Raw genomic sequence first — 20,218 nt, 5'->3', positions numbered from 1 at the left:
AGAGGTTCCCAGAGTTACATGGAGAAGAGAAGAGGGAGGATGGAAATAGAGGTGGCCAGGAGGAGAAGAGGGAAATAAAAAGGTGAGAGAGCAAGCTAGCCAGTAATCACTTCCCTATGTGTTCTCCACCATCTGGATCTCTCAGAGATGTTCATGGAGTTACATAGGGAAGAGAAGAGGGAGGAAGGAGACAGAGGTGGCCTGGAGGAGAAAAGGGGGACTCAAAAGAGGAGAGACAGATCCAGCCAGTAATCAGTTCTCTAAGTGTTCTCCACAGCCAGGAACACATAAAGAGATTCAGAGTTGGGTAGAGAAGAAAAGGGGGAGTGGGGAGATGGAGGCAACTTGGTGGAAAAAAAGAAGAGCTAAAAGGGGGAGAGAGCAGTCAAGCCAGTAATCTTGTTCCCAAGTAAAAATGGGTGCTGAAGATTGGGTTCTTGAAGATACAAAGTTGATAACAAATACTAAAAAGCAAAGATTAAAAATCTAGAGTAGAGGTTAGGTTCTCAAAAATACCATTTTAAAAAAGGAGAAAGAAAAGAAGAAAAAAAGAAAAAAAAACATTAAAAAAACCCCATAAAATCACAAAAATTATAAAATATATATATATATGAAGTTTGCTTTAAAAATAATGTCTTAAAGAAAAAAAAAGAAAGAGAAAATAAAAATAGGGTCTTTTTTTCGGGCAAGGTTATAGTAGGTTATAAAAATGAAAATTGAAGGAGTATTAGGGTACTTAAAAATAAAAATAAAATAAGAAAATAAAATAAAAATTTTAAAAATTAACAAAAAAATAATTTAAAAAGTTTTTAAAAAATTTAAAAAATGTAACTAGTAAAAATATATCTCGGACTTTCTGTGGAGCTGTTATGGACTGTGCGGGGTCAGTTCATTTTTAGATAGTTCCTTGGTCTAGCTTGTACTTCTCAAGGTCTCTAGGCCCCTTTCTATGTAGTCGGTGCTAATTACAGTGTTTTAACCTGTTGCATCTGTCACTTCCAAAGCGATTCGTTCTGTTTCTTTTAGCTTCTTCTGTTTGCTGGTCTCTTCAGTGTCTAATTTCCGCCCTGACACAAGGGGGGCGGTGGTGGTCACTTTTTTTTTTTTTTTTTAGTCTCACTTGTTCAGTCGTGCTGTGGGGAGGGAGGAACACTGCAAACAAATCTCACTGGCGTGTGCTCACAATGTTTCGGCCACTCTGGGTTTGCCCCGCTCACTGCCTGTGTGCTTTCCCAGTCTACACTGCTCAGGCTCTAGGTTGCACTGCCAGGAACTGTCTGAAGCGGCCCCTGGGGTTGCCTGTATTTCCCAGGTCTAAGCCGCTCAGGTTCTGGCTCCCGGGTACTTCACAAACACACAGACTTGGTTGAGCCTGGGTTTTGTGCCCTTCCCAGGTCCGAGCAGCGCTGGTGACCAGGTTTTTGGCTAGCGCGGTCGGGGACTGCACCTTTTTCCCTTCCCCCGACCCAGCCACTCGGTTTTCTGGGTGTACAACGGGTGCAGCTTCCCAGGTGTGCCGTGCTCTCCCCTGGGGAGCTGATCTCTGGCTGCAACCCTTTCGGCAGGTGTCGACCCTCCAGAGTTCCAAGCAGTCCTGGTTAGCAGCGAGGTCTGTTTGCAGTTTGGCATAGAATGCGTCTCTGGGGCCGTGATTCTGCCCTTCCGGCTCTTGCTGCCCTCCCCTTCCTGTCTCCTGCTGGGGCTGGGCCGGTCTGTGGCTGGTTTACTCTGCTCAGTCCTTTGTTCTGTGAGCGGCCTGGGGGTATCTTAGGTTAGGGCTTTTCGCAGGAAAGCTCTCCCACAGTCTAGGTTGCTGTCTCAATCTAGATCCCTCAGATTGCCCGCGGGGCATTCAGGCTCAGTCCTAACCCAAAGCAATGCGGCCCGCCCCTCCCTGTCCAGTCTCCGCTTGCTAGTTGGGGAAGCGCGCATCTGGGCTGCGCGTCCGCGCCCGCTGGGAATTGCTGCTAGGTATGTAAACCGCAGGGTTTAATAATTTATTTATTTTTCCTCCCGGTTATTTTGCCCTTTGCGATTCCAAGGCTTGCCACCGACCCGCCGGAGAGAGTGTTTCCTGGTGTTTGGAAAGTTCTCTCTTTTTTAAGACTCCCTTCCCGGGACGGATCTCCTTCCCTACCTCTTGTGTCTCTCTTTTTATCTTTTATATTTTGTCCTACCTCCTTTTGAAGACTATGATCTGCCTTTCTGTGTGTCTGATGTCCTCTGCCAGCATTCACAAGTTGTTTTGTGGAATTTGCTCGGCGTCTAAATGTTCTTTTGGTGAATTTGTGGGAGAGAAAGTCATCTCCCCGTCCTATTCCTCTGCCATCTTAGGACCGCCCCCTCTCTTTAAAGTTTTTAACATTTACATATGTATCATCAAAAAAAACATTGTCTAGTTTTGCCCGTTTTTGAACTTTATACAAATGAAATCATAAGCATGATTTCTATATGGCTTCTTTGCTTAAATTATCTTCTGTTATTGATCATGTTATTGTTTTCATTGAAAGGTAACATACACAGTAAAGTGCATTAATCTTTATTTTTTTAAAAATTATTTTTAAAAATAAATTAATTTTTTAAAATTTATCTTATTAATTTTTTAAAATTTATTTTGACACCCATATAACCATCACCCTTATAAAGAAATTTTAACACCCTATGTTATTCCCTATAATATAATGTTTGTGATACCATTTGTGTGTCATTCTTATTTTTCAATAGGATTGCATTTTATGAATATACCACAGTTATTTGGCAACTTTTAAAATGATGAGTATTTGGGTTGATGTCAGTTTTTTGCTTTTATAGAAAAGGTATTATGATCAATCTTGTGCATGTCTTTTTGTGGATAAATGCATTCATTACTTTGGGATATGTCCCCAGGAATGAAATTGCTAGATCTCAGAACAGGAATATGATTATCTTTGGTAAATACTTCCAAAGAGTTTTCCAAAGTGGCTATACAGTTTTCCATTTCCAAGAGAAGTGTATGAGAGTTCCAGTTCTTTCACATCTTTTCTAACAATTAATATTGTCAATATTTTTAGTTAGAACCAGTCTGTTTGTGGCATTAATTTGTATTTCACTGAGGACTGATGATGATGAGTACCTTCTAATATGCTAATTGTTCATTTTTATCCTCTTTATAAACTGTTTCTTCAAGTTTTTTTTATCACGTTTTTGTTTTCTTTTTCTGAACTAACTTGTAGAAATTACTAATTTGTATAAGTTGAATTTCTTTTTATATATTTAATATGAGTCATTTGTCGGATATGTGCATTGCAAATATCTTTTGGAATCCCCTAGTTTGCTTTTTCATTTTGTAAATGTGTCCTTTTAAACAGCCTTTCTGAGACATAATTCACAGACCACACATTTAAAGTGTATAGTTCAATGGCTTTTAGAGTTGTGTAACCTTCAACAAAATAAATTTTAGAATGTTTTATCACTCCACAAAGAAATCTATTACCCATTAGCAGTCACTCTTCACTGTCCCTCAGTATTCTCAGCCTTGGCAACCATGATCTGCTTTCTGACTATAGATTTGACTTTCCTGCATATTTCATGTAAATGGAATCATACCATATGTGATCTTTTATGACTGACCTCTTTCATTTAGAATGTTTTCAAGGTGTGTCTATGTTGTAGCATATATCAATGCTTCTTTCCTTATTATGGTTAAATAATATTCCATTGTATGGACATATCATGTTTTTTGTTATCCACTAATCTGTTTATGGATATTTGGAGTGTTCACACACTTTGTCTATTATAAATAATGCTATTATGCACACTCATGTACACAATTTTGCATGGACATGTTTTAATTTCTCTCAGGAATATATCCAAGAGTGAAATAACTGGATTATATTTTAACTATGTTTAGCTGTTTGAGGAGCTACCAGATCATTTTCTAAAGTGATTGCACCATTTTTTCCACCCCCAGTAACAATCTGTATAGGTTCCAGTTTCTTTATATCCTTACTAATACATGTTATTGTCTGGTATTTTTGGATTATAGCCATTCTAGAAGATGTGAAATAGCATCTCATTATGGTTTCATTATGTGTATCTCTGATGGCTAATGATATTGAGGATCTTTTCACGTGCTTCTTGATAGCTTGTGTATCTTCTTTGGAGAAATGTGCATTCAAATTCTTTGCCATATTTAGTTGGATTTTATCTTTATGATCATGTTGTAAGATTGTTTATATGTTATAGATATAAGTCCCTTGTCAGATATATGATATGACACTAATATCTTCAATTCTGTGAATTATGTTTTCACTTTCTTCTTGGTGTCCTTTTGTGCACAAAGATTTTATTTTGATGAATTTAATGATGATATTTTGATGAACAGCACAGGACTTTTAATGTCAGTAAAGTCCAGTTTGTAATTTTTAGTGCATTCTGTATCCTACTTAAGAAATCTTTGCCTATCCAAATGTCATGAAATTATTTCTTTGTGTGCTCTTATAGAACTTTTTGGTTTCATTTTACACTTAGAAATAAGATCCATTTTGAATTCATTTTCTCTATAATAATCATCAAGGTAGTCTATTTCTGAATTCTGTTCTCTTACATTGATCCATTTGTCTCTTTCTGACAATATCACACTGTCTTAATACTATAGCTTTTTTTGGAAGTCATAAAAACTAGTAGTATGAATCTTTTTTTGTTCTTCTTCAAGATTGTCTTGGTTATACTAGATTCTTTGCATTTTAGATTTTTTAATTAGCTTATCAATTTCCACAAAAAGTCTTCCTGGGAGTTTGATTTGGATTAAAATGAATCTGTAGGGAATTCCCTGGCAGTCCAGTGGTTAAGACCCCATGCTTCCACTGCCTGGGGCCCAAGTTCGATCCCTGGTCAAGGAACTAAAATCCCACAAGCCATTGGGTGCAGCAAAAAAACCAAACTCTGTAGTCCAATTTGAAGAGAATTGATATCCTAACAATGTTGAGAATTTCAGTTCATGAGTGCGATATAACTCCCAACTCATTTATGTCTATTCTGAGCAGTGTTTGTATTATTCATTGTAAAAGCATTTGTACATCTTTTATTATATTTACCCCCAGCTATTTGAAATTTTTGTCCTGTACATTAGAAAAAGCATTAAAAAACACTTTTTCCAGTTGTTTTTTCTGGTTCATAGAAATGCAATTTATTTTTGTAGATTGATTTTATGTTCAGCTACCTTGCTAAACAATTTTATTTATTCTAATTTATGTATAGTTGCTTTTTTCATATTTTTGGTATACTATATATCTGTGAATAATGACAGTTTTGTCTCTTCCTTGACAATCCTTATGTTTTATATTTAAAAATTTTGTCTATATTCTAGCTAGGTTCTTCAGTAAAATGGTGAATAGAAATGGTAATAATGGACAATTTTTGTCTTTGTTCATGATGTTAAAGGAAATGTCTTCAATTTTTAAATAAATTAGTATGATCTTTTCTAAAGAATTTTTACTGACACCCTTATCAGGTTAAAAAAGTTACTTTTAGTTTTGTAAGAATTTTTCTTATAAATGGATGTTAAATTTTAAGTATTTTCTACATTTATTGAAATGATCACTTTAAAAAAAACAATTAATGACATGGATTACATTGTTTGATATCAAAATTAATTTTGTACTCCTCAAATACATTTTTGCAGTGATATGCTATTTTTAAAACTTTTTAGATTTAATTTGCTGCTTTAAAAATGATTCATATATCTTAGTTCATGAATGAGACTGGTTTGAAATAGTTTATGTGAAACTGGGATTTCTTATTCTTTGAATGTGAGATATTGCTCACTAGTAAACCTTGTGGAGCTGGAATTTTCTTTATAGACACATTTTAAAATAATGATTCATTTTCTAAAGGGTTATAAAATTACTCAGATTTTCTATTTCTTTCCAGTTCAATTTTAGTAAGTTATATAATTTTTAGTAATTTATTTGTTTTATACAGATTACTAACATTTATGGGCTTAATTTTGTTTATGATATATTTTATACTTGTTTTGTTGTCTGCTGTATCTGTAATTAGGTACTCCACTTCATTCTTATTATTGTTCATTTATATCTTCTATCATATTTTTCTTGATCAATGTTGACAATAATTTTGTTAGTTTTATTAGTTTTTTCAAAGAATCATCTCTGTCTTCATTCATCCTCTCTACTGTTTGCTTTTATCTGTTTCATTAATTTATGCTTTTATTCATGATCATTCCCTTCTTTCTATCTTACCTGGATTTATTTTACTATTCTTTTACTAAATTTTTCAGATATGTATTATATATATAATTTTCAAAGCCACTTAGGAGTACACTGTGGATAGGATGACTGTTTATCCCTAAATATTTCTGTATGTATTTTCTTAGAAATTTTTTTCTTACATAACCACACTGCAGTTATCAAAATCAGGAAATTAACACTAGTTCATTTCTATTATCTAATCTATAAGCTTCATTCAAATTTTGCCAATTATGCTAATGTCATTTATAGAAAAAGATTTCTGTTTTCTGGTCTAGGTTCCAATCCAGGATCACACATTGCATTTATTTGTGATGTCTTTTTAGTCTCCTTTAGTTTAGAATTGTTCCTTATTCGTTTGTAGTCTTTAATGACCTTGTTACTTTTGAAGAGTTTAGGCTAGTTATTTTTGTAAATTGCTCTCAAATTTTGTTTATTTGATGTTTTTCCATGACTAGATCCAAGCCACACATTTTGGCAGGACTACCACAGAAATAATATTGTGTTTTTCTCAGAACATTATATGAGGACTCAACTATGTTTATCTGTCCTCTTCTGCTGATATTAATTTTAATTACTTGTTTAAGGTATAATCTACCAAGTTTCACCACTATAAATTTCCAGTTTTTCATTTTGTAAATAATGAATATCTTAAAGAGATATCTTTTTAAAATTTTTCATGTGGATCATTTTTAAAGTCTTTATTGAATTGGTTACAATATTGCTTGTTTTATGTTTTGGATTTTTGTCCATAAAACATGTGGGATCTTAGCTCCCTGACCAAGGATCAAACCTACATCTCCTGCATTGGAAGGCAAAGTCTTAAACTACTGGACCATCAGTGAAGTCCCTCTAATTGCTTCTAAAATTTGTGTTAATATCCACTGAAAATTCTGGCCCAAGTCAATTATTATGATGATGATTTGATTGCCAAATTTTGATTTTCTAATCCCATCATTAATTTTACATTTGTTGGTTGACCTTCTAATGTAAGAATGAGATAGTTTGCTCTTTATTTATTTGTTTACTTGAAGTAGTATGAATTCATGTATTCTTATTTAATAGGTTATCATTTATAACTGTGATTATTTATTTTGATATTCACGTAGTCCTGGATTTGGCCAGTGAAAGCCATTTCATACAGACATTTGTACCCTTGGAATGTACTCATAGTTCTTTGAGCCCTTCCTTACTTTCTGACTCTATAGGCTACCTCAGACTCATCTTTTAATTTCTCAGTTCCAAGTCTAGAATGAGACATATCTTCAAGAAGTCCTGGGTACTATGTGTGCTTGTTGCTACTGGAGTGTTGCTGCTTCTAGGCCCTGTATATCTATATAGCCCAAGCTATATACATATACATATATATATATATGTATATATATATATATATATATACATATATATATGAATATATATATATTTTTGTTTAGTTATATACATAAAATATGTTTGTTACAATAACAATAAAGTTACAATTTTACACATATTTTATTATATGTATGTGTGAAAATCAAGAGTTCATACTGATACCTCTAACTCTAGTCCAATAACACAGGGTTGATTCTAGACTACTCCCTTTCCATAGTTGTGCCTCTCTTTTCCAACAGTGAGAAATCTGACTCCCATTATCCATAATATACTTACTCATTTGCTCAATTGTAGAATGCACAGAAAGCAGTTTTATGATTGTTAACCAATTCCACTGTGAAAAACAAGCCTATAACTCAAGTTCAAGATTTGTTTATAGGTTGCTTTTTTTTTTTTTTGGTTTTTAGTCTGAAGATATATAATTAAAATACTGCATTTACACATTACTTGGGTTTATTCTGCCCCCTCCTTCAGTTTGGTTATAAACTTGATTCATTTGTTTTTGTTTCCATTTTATGTTTTTCTCTATCCCCTTTTATTTTAGTTGTTTTCTTTCTTGGAGTTTGTGAAACATTAACATGGTTCCAAAAGTCAGAACTATAGACAAAAGAATGCTCAGAGAAATGTAGTTACCTCCATCCTTTATATACCATTCACATCTCCCATCCTTTCTACCCTGCCCCACCCCAATATATGTGTAAATTTCATTATTTCTGCTTTTTCCTTCCTATGTTTCATTTTGCATAAATGAATAGACATTTTTTCTTATTTTCCCTTTTTGTTTACACAAAATATGACTTATAGTAGACACTCTTCAACACTTTGCTTTTTCCGTCTACTTAGTGTATCCCAACTGATTTCATTCCTTTTTAAAAATTATAATTAATAGACTTTTAAAAGTAGTTTTAGGTTTATAGAAAAAAATTAGAAGTACAGAGAGTTACCATATGCCCCTTATGTCCCAACAATTTCCTCAATTTTTCACATCTTACATTAGTGTGGTACATTTACAAATGATGAGTCAATATTGATACACTATTATTGAAGTCCATAGTTGGTATTAATATTCACTTTTTGTGTTGTACATTCTATGGGTTTTTGCACACTCAGTGGACTACAGTATAGTATAAGCATAAATTTTATATGCCCTGGAAAATCAAAATAATTGTGTGATTCAGTTAACTTCAATATTCACTTTATTGTTGTGATGTGGAGCTAAATCCACAATGTATCTGTGGTATGCCTGTAATATTCTTAAAATTACAAAATTATGAATGATGGAGAACAGATTAGTGGTTGCCAGGGGTTAAGGACATACAAGAGAAGTGGCTGTGGTTATGAAAGTATGTGTGATCTTTTTGATGATGGAAGTGTAAAAATAAAACTGATGAAGTCTGAACAAGATTGTTAGATTGTATGGGTATCAAAATCCTGGTTGTGATATGGTACTATATTTGGGGAAAAGTGAGTAAAATTATATGTGATATTTCTGTATTGTATCTTACAACTGCATGTGAACCTACAATAATCCCAGTGTAAAAGTTCAATTTAAAAAAAGTATGGTTTGGCATGAAAGAATCATAAACCAGTTAAATCTATGAGGAATGATTCTTTTTTAATTCATAAGAAGAACACCATCTAATAATGCTGTATTTCTCATAGCTACAACAAGAGGCAGAATTATAAGAAGTAGTTTTATGGAAAATTGCTTTAATGGTCAACTGTGCATTAGAGGAAAAAATTAGAAATGTCTATATAAATGGAAATGGGATGCTCTTAGCTTCTTTGGAAACAGTTAAACTTACTTCTTAAAATTATGACATGTAATTTTACTGATATTTTGCTGCTACATTTATCTGATGGAATAATACTAGAATAAACTACCAGAAAGATGTAGATTTCCAAATCAGTGAGGGATTTCAGAACCTAAGTTAGCACTCTCTGCTTTGGCAAGATCACTCTTATTTGGGGTCCGTAATTCCCACTCAATGTAAAACCCTTCTGTATTGGGAGGGAGACTTTCCTCTTCAGGGAAATCTTGCCAGAAAAGCCAATTTCTCTTTTTTGTGAAGGCCAAAAGGCTGATAGGGTTTTTTGTCTTGGTAGAAATCATTTTAATTTTTTCAGAATATTTTGTCTTCTGAAGTTTATCAGAGAGTATCAATACTATTAAATTAATGCTTTCTGAAAGAGGCATCACTTGGTTTAACACAGAGGTGGAAAAAGAGAAGGGCAACATGTTTGACCTCCAGAGCATCTGAAACATTGTTGTTCGGTTGCTAAGTCATGTCCTACTCTTTGTGACCCCACGCAGATCACCAGGCTCCTCTGTCCTCCACTATCTTCTGGAGTTTGTTCAAATTTATGTCCATGTACCATGTCCCAGTGCCACCTGGGAAGCCCCAATATACTCTGCATAGAAGTTAAATAAGCAGGTGACAATATCCAGCCTATCTACTCCTTTCCCAGGTGGCATTAGTGGTAAAGAACCCACCTGCCAATGGAGGAGACGTAAGAGACGTGGGTTCAATCCTTGGTCAGGAAGATCCCCTGAAGGAGGGTATGGCAACCCACTCCAGTATTCTTGCCTGGAAAATCCCTTGGACAGAGGAGCCTGGTGGGTTACAGTCCATAGGGTTGCCAAGAGTCAGACACTACTTAGCACACACACCTTTACCAATTTTGAACCAGTCCATTGTTCCATGTCTGGTTATAACTGTTCTTCTTGACCCAAATACAGGTATCTCCAGAGACAGGTAAGATGGTCTGGTACTCCCATCTCTTTAAGAATTTTCCACAGTTTGTTGTCATCCACACAGTCAAAACTTTAGTGTACTCAATGAAACAGAAGTAGACATTTTTTTCTGGAATTCCCTTGCTTTCTCCATGATCTAATGAATGCTGGCAATTTAATCTCTGCTTCCTCTGCCTCTTCAAAACCCAACTTGTATAACTAGAAGTTCTTGGTTTATGTACTGCTGAAGCCTAGCTTGAAGCATTTTGAGCATAACCTTGCTAGCATGTGAAGTGAGCACAATCGTATGGTAGTTTGAACATTGTTTGTCATTGCCCTTCTTTGGGATTGGAATGAAAACTGACCTTTTGCAGTCCTGTGGCTACTGCTCAGTTTTCCAAATTTGCTGACATATTGAGTGCAGTACTTTAATAGCATCATCTTTCAGGATTTTAAATAGCTCAGCTGGAATATCATCACCTCTACCAGCTTTGTTCATAGTAATGCTTCCTAAGGCCCACTTGACTTTATACTCTAGCATGTCCAGCTCTAGGTGAGTGACCACACCATCATGGTTATCCAGGTCATTAAGACCTTTTTTACATGGTTATTCTGTGTATTCTTGCTACTTCTTAATCCCCTCTGCTTCTGCTCAGTCTTTACTTACTATTTCTGTTCTTTATTGTGCTCATCCTTGCAGGAAATGTTTCCTTGACAGCTGCAATTTTCTTGAAGAGATCTCTAGTCTTTCCCATTCTTTTGTTTTCTTCTATTTCTTCACGTTGTTCTTTAAGAAGGCCTTCTTCTCTCTCTCTGCTGTTCTCTGGAACTCCGCATTCAGTTGAGTATATCAGTGTCTGAAACTTAGATGGCAGTTTTTTCTCTCTCCCCAACATGTTGTGTTTATTTCAGGACTCAACCTTATGCTATTTGGTCTATCAGGTGGTTGATTATGGAAGTAAATTCCCAAAAGAAGTTTTCTGGATTTTGTGGGTTTTTTTTTTCTGGTGGATATAGGTCATCTTGAAGATCTTCTGATTCTATTTTGACAACATACTACCTCTTGAAGCTACTATTCTACCATTTCACCCTTGAATTTCTTTAAACAAGAGTAAGTGACACCTTCATATGTATATCATTTACCATCATGTCCATAACTGTGCCTGCCTGTTTATGATCTGTGCTTAGCCACTCAGTTATGTCTGACTCTTTGTGACCCCATGGACTGTAGCCTGCCAGGCTCCTCCTCTGTCCATGGGGATTCTTTAGGCAACAATACTGGAGTAGGTTGCCATGCCCTCCTCCAGGGGATCTTCCCAACCCAGGGACTGGACCCAGGTCTCATGCATTATAGGCAGATTCTTTACCATCTAAGCCACCAGGGAAGCCTGTTGATGATCTAATATGCAAAATTCAGACTTAAATTGAAGAAATTAGAGAAAATTACTAAGCTACTCAGGTATGACCTAAATCAAATCCTTTATGATTATACAGTGGAGGTGACAAATAGATTCACAGGTTTAGATTTGGTAGACAGAGTGCCTGAAGAACTATGGATAGAAGTTTGTAACACTGTATAGGAGGTGGTGACCAAAACCTTCCCCAAGAAAAATAAATGCAAGAAGCCCAAGTGGTTGTCTGAGGAGGCCTTACAAATAGCTGAAAAAGAAGAGAAACAAATGGCAAAGGAGAAAGGGAAAGATATATCCAACTGAATGCAGAGTTCCAGAGAATAGCAAGGAGAGCTAAGAAAGCATTCTTAAGAGAACAATGCAAAGAAATAGAGGAAAACAATAGAATGGGAAAGACTAGAGATCTCTTCAACAAAATTACAGATATCAAGGAAACATTTCATGCAAAGATGGGCACAATACAGGACAGAAATGGTAATGACCTAACAGAAGCAGAAGAGATTATGAAGAGGTGGAAGAATACACAGAAGAACTGTACAAAAAAAGGTCTTAGTGACCAGGATAATCACAATGGTGTGGTCACTCACCTACAGCCAGACAGTGTCTGGCTGGAGTGTGAAGTCAAGTGGCCCTTAGGAAGCGTTACTATGAACAAACCTAGTAGAGGTGATAGAATCCCAGCTGAGCTATTTCAAATCCTAAAATACGATGCTATCAAAGTGCTGCACTCAACATGCTAGCAAATTTGGAAAACTCAGCAGTGGCCATAGGACTGCAAAATGTCAGTTTTCATTCCAATTCCAAAAAAAAGGCAATGCCAAAGAATGTTCAGACTACCATACAATTGTGCTTATTTCACATGCTAGCAAGGTAATGCTCAAAATCCTTCAAGCTAGACTTCAACAGCTCATGAACCAAGAAATTCTAGCTGTACAAGCTGGATTTAAAAAAGGCAGAGGAACCAGAAATCAAATTGCCAACATCTGTTTGATCATAGAAAAAGCAAGGGAATTCCAAAAAAACCCATCCACTTCTGCTTTATTGACTACACTAAAGCATTTGACTGTGTGGATGAGAACAAACTGTGGGAAATTCTTAAAGAGATGGGAATACCAGATTACTTTACCTGTCTCCTGAGAAATATGTATGCAAGTCAAGAAGCAACAGTTAGAACTAGATGTGGAACAACAGACTGGTTCAAAATTGGGGAAGGAGTATGTCAAGGAAGTATATTGTCACCCTGCTTATTTAACTTATATGAGAGTACATCATGAGAAATGCCAGGCTGGATGACTCACAAGCTGAAATAAAGATTGCTGGGAGAAATATCAACAATCGATATACAGATGATACCACTCTAATGGCAGAAAGTGAAAAGGAACTAAAGAGCCTCTTGACGAGGGTAAAAGGAGAGTGAAAAAGGTGGCTTAAAACTCCAATTCACAAAACTAAGATCATGGCATCTGGTCCCATTAGTTCAGTTCAGTCCAGTCACTCAGTCGTGTCCGACTCTTTGCGACCCCATGAACCACAGCACGCCAGGCCTCCCTGTCCATCACCAACTCCCGGAGTTTACCCAAATTCATGTCCATCGAGTTGGTGATGCCATCCAGCCATCTCATCCTCTGTCGTCCCCTTCTCCTCCTGCCCCTAATCCTTCCCAGCATCAGGGTCTTTTCCAATGAGTCAACTCTTCGCATGAGGTGGCCAAAGTATTGGAGTTTCAGCTTTAACATCAGTCCTTCCAATGAACACCCAGGACTGATCTCCTTTAGGATGGACTGGTTGGATCTCCTTGCAGTCCAAGGGGCTCTCAAGAGTCTTCTCCAACACCACAGTTCAAAAGCATCAATTCTTCAGCGCTCAGCTTTCTTCACAGTCCAACTCTCACATCCATACATGACTACTGGAAAAATCATAGCCTTGACTAGACGGACCTTTGTCAGCAAAGTAATGTCTCTGCTTTTTAATATGCTGTCTAGGTTGGTCATAACTTTCCTTCCAAGGAGTAAGGGTCTTTTAATTTCATGGCTGCAATCACCATCTGCAGTGATTTTGGAGTCCAAGAGAATAAAGTGTGACACTGTTTCTACTCTTTTGCCATCTATTTCCCATGAAGTGATGACACTTCATGGCAAATATGTGGGGAAACAGTGGAAACAGTGACAGAAATTTAGCTATTCAATGAGGGCCACAAGTGCTCTGAACTTAATGTGGACACATCACACATTTCAGAGACGCTGTAGGTCCCATGATAACCCTGTCATTTAAAATTGAAGGTAGCAAGCCACACTAAAAGTTGCGGTATTCAGAGTCCAAAGCTCTGACTTTGGGTCCTAGCTTCAACTATTCATATCCTTGAAGAAATCATTTAAACATTCTGTGCCTCAGTTTCCTTATCTGTAAAATGGTCCACCCTACACAGTTGTTGAAAAGATTAATTAATGTATTCAAAGTGTTACATAAAATTTTTCTATATAACTACATAAAATATATTAATATAACATATTAATGCTATATATGAAAGTGAAAGTGTTATTCACTCAGTCATATCCAACTCTTTGTGTACCACATGGACTGCAGCCCACCAGGCTCCTCTGTCTGTGAAATTCTCCAGGCAAGAATACTGGAGTGGGTTGCCATTTCCTTCTCCAGGGGATCTTCCCAACCCAGGGATTGAAACCAGGTCTCCCACATAACAGACAGATTCTTTATTGTTTGAGCCACCAGGGAAACCCAATGCTATATATAATATCATATCTTATGATATACAGACTCTTCTAGGTATTTTGCATGTATTTCTTTTTTTTTCTGAATTTAGAATCTTCCATTTATTCAATAGAGTTGAAAATATATTATTTAAGAGAGGTGAAAAACTAAAACTCCGTGTTGTCCACAGAAACTTTCCTTAAACAGATGGAATCTCTCTTTTTCATTTGTAAAAGTTAAAAAAAAAAGTAGCTTTTTATTTCAAAATTACTATATGCCCATGGTTAAAACATCCCCACAGCAAAGAAGATTGTAAGGTAAAAAGTAAAATTTCCGGACACACTCTCTAGAGTTAACCACTGTCTAGCCTTCCAGAAATGCTGGACACACTGCAAAGAGTAGAAGTATCTCTCTCATTTTTACAAAGATGGTATTAAATTACACACACTGTTGTGCACGTTTTTCAATTAACAATATGTACTGGACATGACTCCATTATTGTTGTATGTGGAACCATCTCCTTCCTTCAGTCTTTTTTTTTTTTTGTAAATTAATTTATTTAATTGGAGGCTAATTACTTTACAATATTGTAGTGGTTTTTGCCATACATTCACATGAATCAGACATAGGTGTACATGTGTCCCCCATCCTGAACCCCCCTCCCACCCCACCCCCATCCCATACCTCAGGGTCATCCCAGTGCACTGGCCCTTAGCGCTCTGTCTCATTTTGCATGTATTTCTACATTTAATCAGAATGACAACCTTAAGATGTTAGGTACTATTCTTATTCTCATTTCGCAAATGAGAAAATTGGGGGGAAGTAATACTAAGTAACTTACGAAAGATATGTAATCTCCCTAAGATTAAAGTTTCCAATCATAATGAAATGATATGTCTAGCTGGATAGAAGTAATATGATTTTTACTCAAAATATTGGAATGTAGAGTATAAGTAGCAATAGTAGATTCTAAATTCTAACTCAGGAAGTTTCCAGAACTCATGTTATTAACAAAAATACTTTTCAGTCCTTTTCTCTATATTTCCGTCACCACCACCATAGGCCAGGCCCTCAAATCCTCCTAAAGGATTTCCCTGCTGTCTTCTTGTTGTTTTCCTTGCAATCCATTAACTTCACCTTGATCTGATCAATATTCCTAGGTTACCACTTCATTCATATCATTATCTTTTAATGAAAGGTCATGATTCCTAATTGCCTATCATATCCCAAATTCTGTCTCTGTCACTTGTTTCTCTACAATATAGGCTCTCTTCATTATCCACTATGATTGCTCTCTATTCACCAACATGAATCCTTTGCTCTAGTCACATGAATGGCTGGGCAGAACTTGATTTTATTTAAATAAAGAGAACTTAGTAGCTCATATAACTAAAAAAGTCCAGAGATTAAACTGGTGTCAGGCAAGGAAAGATCTAGCAGTTAAGTGATGTGACTAAGGCTACAGGTATACTCTGAGTCTCTTCCATTCTGCTTTCAATGGTGTCCATACCAACCCACAAGGACCACATAGTAGATCTTTCTCAACTCCAGGTCCCTCCCTCACAAAACACCTATGTGGTATGGTTTTAAATGACTAGAAACTTTAAGTCTTCATAATATAATATTCAGTAGAAGAGAAATCTGTGTGCCAGCGTTCTCAGAAAATGTGCAGAAGTCTACTCTGGTAGGAGCTTTTAGGAATCTTTTATATTAATTACTAAGGCCAGAGGGGAATAAGATGCAGTGGTTCATTTAGGCTTGGGTTGCATGCCCATCCCTAAGGCAGTCACTGGTGCCAGGAGAATAGAATATTTTGATTGACTTAATACAATTATCATGCACACCTAGAGCGAGAGTCAACTCGGCCTAAAGCACTTGGCTGAGAGTTGCTGATGGAATTGTTTCCCAAACAAGAATTCAGCATTATTGCAAGGAGAAGGGAGAAATAGATTTTTGAGAGGAGGCACTCAGCAAGTGTGTGATATACTTTTTCTCTCTTTCTCTTCAGCAACTCAAATCCTATCTTTTCTTTGATGTCCAACTTAATTTTGGACATCAAAATTAACTCACTCCGGCTCACTGATCTCTGAAGCCATATAGCATAAACTGAATGTATATGCTATAGTTAGGTTTATACTGCTTTGATAGTTTATATATTTATAACTTGTGACCCCAACAAAACTGTAAGTTCATAAGCAGACACTATGTTTTCTAACTCTAGCCCCCACAGAATCTAGAACATTTCTGGGCATACAGCCAGTGCTATGCAAGCACTTGTTCACTTGATTTGCTTACTTGTTGAGTTAGGTTACAGCCACTTTGTTCATTTTGGCATCCTCAAGATTGATGCTGATTGCTCTGGTTCACTCAATCATTTGGCTCTCCACATCAATCATGAAGAGAGCCAAAATAAATGTATTGACTAGGCTTCAGTTCATTCATTGTGCACGTATAGATAGATATAGCCTTGCTGGTAAATAGTACTTATCTGTATGTACCCAAATCATTCTCCATAGCTTTGTGTATGTTTTTGAAAATATATCTTTTTGTTTAGCTGTAGTTACTGTTAATACTATTTCTATGGGAAACATTCTTTAAAAATTGGTTACATCTAAGTTACTGGTAAGTGCTTTCTATTTTGCAGTGTTTACTTATATTAACTATTATATGCTATTTGGTGTTCATCTACCTTAATCTTTTTCTATTTTGTTTTATTATATTTTTCATGTCCCACAATCAAACTTCTGGAAAACAACATTAACCATGGTGAGTGCAGTTCATCTTGTACAAAAACCCCACTATTAGCGTGATTTCCCCTAAGTGGAAGCTCAACTTTTTCTCCAGATCCATGGGGCTTTTATTTTCCTGACCAAAAGGAAAAAAATTAAGTGGATTACAAAGAGTTGTCTTGTCCTGCTTTTAAATTTAATGTTTCAAAGTTAATGAAAAGATAATGTGGATAGTTGAATACCAGTGATATGATTAGTATCCAAAGTAGGGCGACGGAGAGTATAAGATTTGGTATTGGAAGACCTCAACTAGAGTCTTGACTTTGCCCCTTAACTACATGATCTTAGTGAGTCCACTTTTATATTTTGTGAACTCAGATTTCTTCCTAAGTAAAATGAAGAAAATACCTACCCAACAGGATGTGGGAAGATACTGTGTTTGGATAAGTCTTGAAAACTTTCAAGTACCCCCTCAAAAACTAGTGGCTATAATTATAGCAAGGAAAGTCTTATAAAGTGAAGTTGCTCAGTCATGTCCGACTCTTTGCGATCCCATGGACTGTAGCCTACCAGGCTCCTCTGTCCATGGAATTTTCCAGGCAAGAATACTGGAGTGGGTTGCCATTTCCTTCTCCAGGGGATCTTCACAACCCAGAGGTTGAACCTGGGTCTCCCACATTGCAGGCAGACGCTTTACCGTCTGAGCTATGAGGGAAGCCTCCCAAAGAAAATGACCTTTTAAAAGGGTATGATTATGTCATCCCCTTCAATGGCTTCTGATTGAACTTTAGAGTATTATTATATCTCTAAGAGCTTCTATGATCCGGCTGCAGTTTCTCCATCTTCATTTTCCTCCTCACTCCCTTCCTACACTCTAGCTATATTCTTCCTCATTCACTACTATGTCTTGAATTATTTTAAGCTTTTTCTTGCTTCTGGAAATTTGCAGATACTAGTCACTCTTCCTGGAGTCACTCTTCCCAATTGTTTACCTAACTATTATTACACCATCTCATTCTAGTCTCAGTTAATTTTCATTTTTTTATGAAAGCAGATATTAAGTCTGTTTTTTTTCACTGCTGTATTAGGTATTCAATAAATATTGACTAAGTGAATGACACATTATTTACTCCCATCTCTACTAAACTTGGGGCTTTCCAGGTGGCTCAGTGGTAAAGAATTTGCATGCCAATGTAGGAGATGAAGAGACCCAGGTTCAATCCCTGGGTTGGGAAGATCTCCTGGAGAAGGGAATGGCTACCCACTCCAGTACTCCTTGCCTGGGAAATCCCATGGACAGAGGGGCCTGGTGGGCTGCAGGCCATGGGGTAGCACAGATTCGGACATGACTGAGCATGCACCCACGCATATGTGTGTGTATGTCCTTATAACAACAGGATAAAACTCAAAAAGGAAAAAAAAACTACTAAACTTTATTTTGCAGTGAATTGATAAAAGTATCATTTTCAACTCAATACAACATTTAATTTAAAAACCAAAAGGGTCATAAATATTTATCTTTTAAATACTGTAAAATTTTTGAAGGTATCTATTTTAAAGCAAAACAGAAATCTTCACGTTAAATGGATGCATCCTCAAGTAACAATAAAGAGCTACACTTAAAACTTTCTATCTTGAACATTTTAGAGCAAAGGAAATAAAACCTTAAAACTTAACTTTGAAAGTTTATATAGGTTAATAAAGAATCTGTAAATGCATAGCAGAGAACCTATTCCCAAAGGCTTGTACAGAGTAATCTTTGTTGTTTGGGACATGTAGGTTAACCAAGAGTTATAATTGGTTTTTATTTCTTCCAAACTTCTAAAGATCTCTGCTTTTTGACTCTGCACTTTCACTCATCAGATATTTCTGATAACTTTTAATTAAAAAAATAGTTTTATACAACTATTGCACTCATGAAAAAAATATGGACAAATGTAGACAGGAAAAATAAAAGCACCCATAAAATCTCCATATGATGTAAAATACTGTTTCCATTGTGTTGCTTAATCAACTGGACACTTTAGTGAATTATATGGTTATATGGTCAGAACAAAATGGGATCATGTTATACATGATTGGGGCTTCCCTGGTGGCTCACATGGTAAAGAATCTGCCTGCAATGCAGGAGACTCAGGTGTGATCCCGGAGTCAGGAAAATCCAGTATTCTTGCCTGAAGAATTCCATGAACAGAGGAGCCTGGTGGGCTATAGTCCATGGGCCCGCAAAGAGTCAGTCGTGACTAAGTGACTAACATTTTCACTACAACTTTCACAAAATGAGATCATGTTACATAGAGTTATTTGCAATGTGCTTTTTGAAATTGTGGTAAAATATATGTAACATAAAATTTACCATATTAACCACTTTAAGTGTGCAATTTAAAGGCATTAAGTACATTCACAATGTTGTGCAGCCATCGTCACTATCCATTTACAGTGCTTTTTCATCATCCCCAGAAGAAACTCTGTACCCATTGAAGAATAACTCCCCACTCCCCTTTCTCCCTAATTTTGGGTAACTTTTTTGTCTCTATGAATTTGCCTGTTTTAGGTACCTCACATAAGGAGGATCATACAATATTTTTCCTTTTGACTCTGACTTATTTCCCTTAGCCTAGTGTTTTCAAGTTTCATCCATGTTGTAACCTATATGTACTCTTTATTTTTTTGCTATTTAAGTAATTAGCCTCCAATTAAAATAAATAAAATAATGAAAAAAAAACACATTCAGAGAACAAGGAAAGAAAGCATATTGTGATTCTCTCTCTCTCTCATTCTCTGTTGGTAACACAAGAATAAGAATTTTAGTGGTTGCGTAACATTCCATTATAATATGGACACATAATTTAACCAACTATTGTTGAGGTTATTTCCAATATCTTGCTCTTATAAATGACACTTTGCTGAATATTCTTAAATATACATCTTTTCACCCTTGTCTGATTATTTTCTGAAAGCAGAATTCTTGGATCAATGGATATATACCAGTTACAGGTTTTTGATCCTTATTGACAA

At 36.1% G+C, this 20,218-nt stretch overlaps 1 long non-coding RNA gene across 1 annotated transcript in view; it reads left to right on the top strand.

The window, feature by feature from the left end:
- Nucleotides 1-1,695: 1,695 nt before the first annotated feature.
- Nucleotides 1,696-20,218, top strand: part of LOC145535464 (uncharacterized) — a 144,036-nt gene continuing 125,513 nt past the window's right edge. The window contains exon 1 of the long non-coding RNA XR_014075428.1: nt 1,696-1,971. This is a non-coding gene — a long non-coding RNA (uncharacterized LOC145535464). The remainder of the gene's footprint in view (nt 1,972-20,218) is intronic.

This window comes from Giraffa tippelskirchi, chromosome X (assembly GCF_054371585.1).
Source record: "Giraffa tippelskirchi isolate mGirTip1 chromosome X, T2T-mGirTip1v1.2.pri, whole genome shotgun sequence".
NCBI classification, from domain to species: domain Eukaryota; kingdom Metazoa; phylum Chordata; class Mammalia; order Artiodactyla; family Giraffidae; genus Giraffa; species Giraffa tippelskirchi.
Note: the sequence above shows the minus strand (reverse complement) of the source record. Positions and strands in the feature narration are given on the sequence as shown.